General features: G+C 39.2%; 1 protein-coding gene and 1 pseudogene across 2 annotated transcripts in view; one reads left to right on the top strand and one right to left on the bottom strand.

The window, feature by feature from the left end:
• The window catches only part of CUNH3orf67 (chromosome unknown C3orf67 homolog), a 303,013-nt gene that overhangs the window by 113,926 nt on the left and 180,848 nt on the right, over positions 1-8,239 (bottom strand). The gene's annotated exons all lie outside the window — the stretch shown is intronic.
• LOC100957598 lies at positions 7,305-8,163 on the top strand (annotated as a pseudogene).

The raw sequence follows: 8,239 nt of genomic DNA, 5'->3' as shown, positions 1-8,239 counted from the left end.
TCATAGATTCTGATTCCAACCAGTTTTTCTTCCTTTGTTCAGGAGCCTCTGACCAGGGTTGCTACCAGTCGGCCATCTTCCCAGAATCCCCTCAATTGAATTTTTTAAAATTCAGTCCACCATGAAAAAAATCTTATACAACATTTTCAAAAGTTCTGTAACAAAACACATCTGTAATATTCTGAACACATTTTTGATAGTAATTTTGAATTTGCAATTGAGATTGAGCCAGTAAGAGTTTTTACTTTTGTCCAGTGTTCTAACAACCAAATCAGTGAACTGACAGATTCTTTCAATTGTACAATGATACTAGCAAACAATATAGATGGTATAGGTATTTGTCTGTTGTCAACTAAAGACGACAGTTAATTGCACAAACATAGCTAGAGATAGCCATAACAGAATGAAAAATAATTTCTTCCTTGATGATAACAAGGAGATCATTCAAATGTATCTTAAATGTTTTCATAACAACCAAGCCCAACAACTACTTGTATTTCTACCTCTCAGATTTCATAGTAAACTATGAAAGCAGTACAGTTCCCTCTGGGTGGCAAACATAAGTGATAACTTGTGTCTTAAAATGCATTTTAAACAAATAAAATGAACAGAAGATGGATCAGTTTTTAATAATAAACTAATCTGCAGTATGCCTGATATTATGAAGGATTGGGTAAATTATTTTTGCAATATCTTTATCAGTGATACTTTATAGAAAAATTATAGCAAAAGTCATGGGGACCACATGGAAAGGGCAAACATCATTACATGACTATTCAGGGAAAATAATGAGATTCCTCCAATTATTGAAGACAAAACATTTTTTTTTCTATAAGTTAGATTTCATGCTATTTTAACTGATAACACTTTAAACATTTCTTGCAAAAGCTCCTACCTACAACCAAATGTTTACTGCAAGATGTTTATCTTTTAGCAAAAATGGTGGAATGTCATATTCCAAATAGATGAGCATTTCATAAACTTCCTCACTTGCCTATAACAATGCAAAGCCATGTCACAGGTACCAAAAGACCTGTGACTCTTTCAGAGAAGAGCTTCAACAGATACGAATAAAGACATCTAGATATAAATGGCCTAAAAAGATTACTCACATAGAATAAATATTAAATTTGCCAGGTAGGTCTAGAAAGTTTGTTATGGTATAATTCATAATATATGGGAATAAAAATGCAAGGCAATTTACTCAAACTAGAGCCCTTCCATTTTTTTCCCCAACATATAAACTGACATTTAAAAGCATTTTAAGACTACACAGAGTCAAGTATGTAATGGTTTATAGCATAGTTTAACTACTGAATGCTAAAAAATACCTTGAAAGCAACACTACCAGGAAACCAGGGAAGGAGGACTAAAATGGTTCTTTATGTGTTGTTTGTCTGTTCATCCTTTGTGGGCTTCCACAGACTTAGATGGAGAGAAGATACAAAAGCTTTTTAGCTAATCTGAATAGCACAGTCTTCATGCCCAAATATGGATAATTTGGGGGGCCCAAATGTTCCAATTTAGACTATTATACAAAACACATTAGTTGGCCTTGCAAAGATCTGCCTCAGTATGTGTTACATGGCCAGAGTTGGGGGAAAAATGACAGTATTTCTAGATGAAAAATTAAATTAGAGTAATGATAAACTAATGTAAAGCTAACTATTTCAAGTTGCAATCCAGGCATATCTATCTATCTATCTATCTATCTATCTCTATATATATACTGGAAGCCTGAAAGGAATAATAACGTAAATATTAATAACATAAAATATACAACTGAGACAATAACAGTAGCATGCTTTTGTTTCTTTCAGATACTGCAATTATGGGAAATACACTCTATTTTCAAAGCTTTCCTAAGATAATTTGTTTTACGTGATAGTCTAGATTTTATGGTTTACCATGAAATATTATTTCTATACTGTGTTTTTCAAATAAAAACACTTCAAAATTAATTGAATAAGAGGAATATTAGTATATATGGCTGCCCAGGGAATAAAATACACACTAAAGAGAAGAGTAAGACAAGAGCATATGCCAAAGATTTCATACTTTTGAAGCTCTCACACTAAGATCTCAGATGTGAATTGATTATTAGCAACTTAAATTACAAAGACAATGTATTAAGAGAGGGCAAGGTGGCCAACTAGAGACAATGCTTGTGAAGTGTCCCAGAGGGAAGGAAGGGTTTCAGATATAGGAGAGAGGGGAATGGCACAGGTCAGGTGTAGTTCAGAGGAATAAGTTCTAGAGCCTGCGGGGGACTTCATGGAATAGGAAAAGGAAAGAGAAGAAAAGATATTGGTGAGGATCTAACCTGGAGAGCCTCAGAACACAGTGAAGGGGTAAGGGTGGGGGATGCCATTTTTCCTTCCCACATAATTTTGGTGATTAGTAGGCTACTGAGTTGTCTGGAAGCTTTTCCACCCTTGCAAACCAAGTACTGCTACAACCACCGAATTGTGGGTAGAACTAACATGATCCCAAAGCTTGGACGTTTGCACAGGCTTCCTTCCACAGAGAGGGACTAGAGGAGCTGGTGAACTGGGTATCTTCCATTCACACTCTTTTCCTCCCTGCCCCTTCCCTGTGCGCTGTAGCTGGGGGAGCACAATGAGACTTTTAGGAGTGGCCACCTTTCATCAGCTGTAGCATCCTTCAGTCTGAGGTTTGCACAGAGTGAGGCCCACACATTCCCCCTTGAGGACTTGCAGTGGAATCAGGGTTGCTTTGTCTGGGAGTTCCTTGTCTGCCAGCATATTGAAGAAGTACATGCCAGTAGGTGAGACATACAGACAGGATCTCATGTCCCTAGTACTTGAGTGGGCTACCAGAGGCACAAAGGAGAGATTTGAGAGCTTGAAATGGGAAGTGAAGGAGACCACGTGTGCAGAACTGATGGGAGAGTATGTGGGGGGTCTGAGCTGCAGCAATCTGATGGATCACCCGCCCATACCCCCCTTCAGGAAAGTCATGGTGTCACTGCTAACAAGTGCAGGATGTGTGGGTACTGATTTGCGAACAGACACTAAGGGAGACTCTCCAGGCAGGGGGAGAAAGTGAAAAGTGAGCTCTCACAAAGTTAGCTCTGTGAATCTGTGAGTTACAGATGGCTCCTCCCCATGAGCTATCTTTCCAGTTTGGAGAGGTGAATAGGATGTTGCTACTACTTACAAATACTACCCACCAACTTACAGATTAAGGTAGAAGTCCTGATCCAATTCACATTGCTGGGAAGAGGGGAAGAATGCAAAATAGAAGCAACCCAAAGGAGTACTGCGTTTTAGGAGAGGAACAAAAGATACAGGCAGCTTTAGCCATAAGCTCTGTCATCTACTGCAAACCTCTGGGCTGACTGGGGAGCTGCTCAAAGTCTGTGCAGAGACATTGCACCAGAGAGTGAGTACAAAAGAGATCTGGTGGCTTCCAATCCTAGTTTCTGAAACCAGTGCCATCCTGATTGTTCTGGTGCATAGAGCCAGGTATACTCAGGATTCATCCTTCCAGCAGAAGTCTTTGTATCACCTCCACTGGGCCAGAAAGGGAGCATATAGAATAGAAGTTTCTCTGTGTTGTGTTCTATGACTCAATGCTGAACATGCCTTCTCCCCCTCCCCTCCATGGGACCTGAGCAGAGAAGGTGCCTCAGATGCCATAGGCTCCACCTGGGAAGGCTCAGGCAACAAGTCTCAGTGGGTGTTAGGTGTTGGGGGAGAACTGTGGCTGACCATAAGCTCTAGCTTACCTACATGATCTCTGGGTCACTGAATCAAATTCCTGCCTGTGCAACTGGGATCAACAGAATAACCCTCTATATATGTGGTTCTGGCCCCATAATCTCTAGAGCCAGCTTTGAAGCTCTCACTGCATCCGAACCTGAGGCTTTGCCCCTACAATTCCAGGGCCCCCATCAGGTCTGCAACATCACCTCTGAGATTCCAAAGCCTGGGCTTCAAAACCCCACCACTGAGTCTACACCACTGCCGCTGGGCTGGTGAAATCTCTCTAAAGTCCAACACTTAACTCAAGACCCCTCAGTCCCAAGCTGCCGTTAGTCCTGGACTTGGTTTGAGCAAATACCCACAGCCAAGTCATCCATAACCGGTGTCTAAATAGTCCAGCTGCCACTGTCACCTCCACTGAGTGACCCCTGCCAGAGCAATACTACACAACAACAGCTGCCAAATTGCAACCATTCCTTAATGCAAACTTCCAACAACAAGCCAAGGAACATCCTTCCATCATACACAAAGATCATTCAGCACTGGCTCTACATGCGACAATCATAGAGGAATGAATTAAAACAGAACAGCTCTTTTACAGGCTCACAGTGCACCATCACTGCCCTGGTGGGTCAACATCCCAGAGTAGAACACAATAGCTCCATGTAGGGTTCTCTTCTTCCTTAACTAGAGAGGACACAGCAAAGGAAAACAGGTGATCTGCAGTTCTATTAATCCAGAGCGAAGAGAAGAAGAGACAGATGAGAAGAAACCAGCAAAAGAATCCTGGCAACACGAATAAACAAAAATAGTTTGACATCCCCAAGGGAACACAAAAAAGCAACAGTAGTAGACTCCACCCACAAAGAAACTGCCAAAATGACAAAAACAGAATTCGGAATATGGATGCAAATAGAATGAATGGAATTGAAAAGAAAGTTGAAAACCAACAACCCCCCCCCCCCCAAATTTCAAGAAATCAATGGAAAAGATGCTAAAGAGCTAGAAAACAAAAGAAAGAATAGAACTTAAATAAATGAAAAAGCCATTCAGGGAACTTCAAAACACAGCAGAAAACATTAGCAATAGACTAAACCAAGGAGAAGAAAGACTCTCAGCTTGAAGACAAGGCTCTCAAGCTAACCCAGTCATGCAAAGGGATAGAGAAGAGTATAAAAGAGTATGAGCAATCACTGAAAGAGATGTGGGACTATATGAAGCAAACTAACATTCGAATTATAGGTACCCTTGAGGGAAAAGAAAGAGCTATAAGTATAGAAAGCCTATTTCAGGGAATTTTTGAGGAAAACTTCCCTAGTATTGCCAGAGGTCCTCACATTCAGACACAAATGAATATCAAACACCAGGAAGATTCATAGCAAACAGGATAACTCCAAGACACATAGAAATCATGCAGGCCAAAGCAAAAATGAAAGAGAAAATTCTATAAGCAGCAGGATATAAATAACAATTGACCTACAAAGGCAATCTTATCAGGCTAACAGCAGATTTCTCAATGAAGACCCTATAAGCCAGAAGAGAGTGGGACCTTATCTTAAACAGGACAACTGAATATTAATCTGAGCCTAGAATCTTATGTACTGATAAACTAAGTTTCACATATGATGAAAAAATTAAGTTTTTCCCAGACAAGCTAATACTGAAGGAATTTGGCATGACCAGACCTCTCTTGCAAGAAATACTCAGAAGAGCATTTTACATGAATCAGCACAACAGATATATACCAGGGTAAAATCATACAACCCCTTCAACTTACAACTCTTATAAAACAATAGCAGAAGAGGGAAAACAAAGCAATAAAGTACCCAACAGGATAAACAGATCAATATCCCACATATTAATTCTATCACTTAATGTTAATGATCTGAATAAACTTCTCAAAAGATATAAGCTAGCTGAAAGAAAAGAGATGAAAAAAACATAATCTAAGTATCTTCTGTCTCCAGGAACCACATCTAAACCACAGGACACACACAGACTCAATGTGAAAGGATGGAAAAAAGTATTCCATGTATATAGAAATCAAAAGAGAGCAGATATAGCCATATCAGATAAAATAAATTTCAGTCAATAAAGGTAAAGGAAGACAAAGAGGGTCATTATATAATGGCAGAGGGGGCAATTCAATAAGAAGACATACTAATTCTAAATATACACAGGAGCTCTTAGATAACATAAATCAAATTTTATTAGAGTTAAGCAGAGAAATAAGTAACACTATCTTAACTGCTGAGGACCTAAATAATGCAAGAGCTTGACAAATCATCAAAGCAGAAAACAGAGAAACAACAGACTTAAATCAAACTTTAAAACAAATGGAACTAACAGACATTTAGAGAACATTTTATCTCAAAACTATTGAATATATACATTATTCTCAGCAGCACATGGGACATTCTCTAAGACTAATTATATTTTAGGCCACAAAACAGGTCTCAAAAAATTCAAAAGAATAGAAATTATATCATGTATTTTCTCAGACCACAGCAGAATAAAAGTAGAAATCAATCACAAGAGAAATACTGAAACATAATTTCTATACAAAGTCATAGAAATTAAACAACCTGCTGCTGAATCATTATTGGGTCAAGAATGAAGTTAAGATGAAAATCAATAGATTCTTTGAAATGAATGACAAAGGGGAAATAAGTTATCAAAATCCATGGGATGCAGCAAAAGATTCCTCAGGGGAAAATTCACAGCCTTCAATGCTTATATCAAAAAGACAGGAACACTGCAAATTAACCACTTAATGTCACAGCTCAAGGAACTAGAAAAGGAAGAACAAACCAAGCCCAAATCCATCAGAAGAAAAGAAATAACGACGGTCAGAACAGAACTAAATGAAATGGAAAACAAATAAAAAATATAAATGATCGATAAAACAGAAAGTTGGTTCTTTGAAAAGGTAAGTAAAGTCAATAGACCTCTTGTTAGATTAACTAAAAACAGAAGAGAAAGGGTCCAAATAAGTTCAATCAGAGATAAAGAAGACACTGCAATTGATACCACAGAAATATAAAACATCATTCATAAATACTATGAAAATCTCTATGCATATAACTAGAAAATGTAGAGGAAATGGAATAACTGGAAACATAAAACCTTCAAAGACTCAGTCAGGAAGAAATTGCACTCTTTTTTTTTCTTTTTTTTTTTTTTTTTAGACAGAGTCTCAAGCTGTCCCCCTGGGTAGAGTGCCATGGTGTCACAGCTCACAGCAACCTCAAACTGTTGGGCTTAAGCAATTCTCTTGCCTCAGCCTCCCAAGTAGCTGGGACTATAGGTGCCTGCCACGACACCTGGCTATTTTTCATTGCAGTTGTCATTGTTTAGCAGTCCTGGGCTGGGTTCAAACCTGCTACCCTCAGTGTATGTGGCTGGTGCCCTGTCCTGAGCTACGGGCACCGCCATAAACAGCATTCTTGAATATACCAAAAATGAGCAGTGAGATTGGAGCAGTAATAAGAAACCTCCCAATAGGGCACCTGCACCACCTGCTCCCCCTCACTTCTCTCCCAGCCAAGGTGGGGACCAGAGCAAGAAGTGGAGACCATGTTCCAACGCAAACTGACGGCCCTCAACTACCACAACTCTGATGGCTTCAACTGCAAAGATGAAACAGAATTTAGAAACTTTATTGGTTGGCTCGAAGATCAGAAAAATCAGGCATAAGGGTGGCGCCTGTGGCTCAAGAAGTAGGGCTTTGGCCCCATATACAGGGGGTGGTGGGTTCAAGCCTGGCCCTGGCCAAAACTGCAAAAAAAGAAAAAAAAAAAAAGAAAAATTAGACATTACAAGATTGAAGACAGAGATAATTTAAGAACTATCCACAGTAGTGACTGGCCCAAGGTCTTTGAAAAGTATCTCAGAGATGTTAACTATCCATTTGAGATTCAAGATAGACAAGAATCAATTGATTGGCTTCTTGGTTTAGTTGTTAGACTTGAATACAGAGATAATGCTGAAAAAATACAAGGACTTAGTACTTGATAATACAAAAAATGCTGACAGCACAACTAAGAATGCAGAGCCATTGATCAATTTTGGATGTAAATAATCCCTACTTCAAGGCTGGCATGATGGCTTTGGCTAATCTCTTTCAGATTCAGTGCCATGATGATTACCTGGTGATGCTTAAGGCAATTGACATTTTGGTTAAGGAAAGCCTGACACAGCATGCAGTTGCTAAAGCAAATCAAAGAAAAGAGGGCTTGTTCATTGCTTTAGACAAACATATTCTTGGTTTTGACATAGGAGATGCAGTTCTTAATGAAGCAGCTCAGATCCTGTGACTGCTGCATATAGAAGAGCTCAGAGAGATACAGACAAAAATTAATGAGCCATAGTAGCTGTTCAGGCAATTATTGCTGACCCAAAGACAGACCACAGACTGGGGAAGATCGGAAGATGAACACTAAGATTCCAGCTTCTCACCTGCTTAGTGCAGTTGGGAACTGTGTATACTTCTGGCATATGTTTGGAAATCA

The sequence above is a fragment of the Otolemur garnettii genome, unplaced genomic scaffold, assembly GCF_000181295.1.
Source record: "Otolemur garnettii isolate 467f Iridium unplaced genomic scaffold, OtoGar3 scaffold00015, whole genome shotgun sequence".
NCBI classification, from domain to species: Eukaryota; Metazoa; Chordata; class Mammalia; order Primates; family Galagidae; genus Otolemur; species Otolemur garnettii.
Note: the sequence above shows the minus strand (reverse complement) of the source record. Positions and strands in the feature narration are given on the sequence as shown.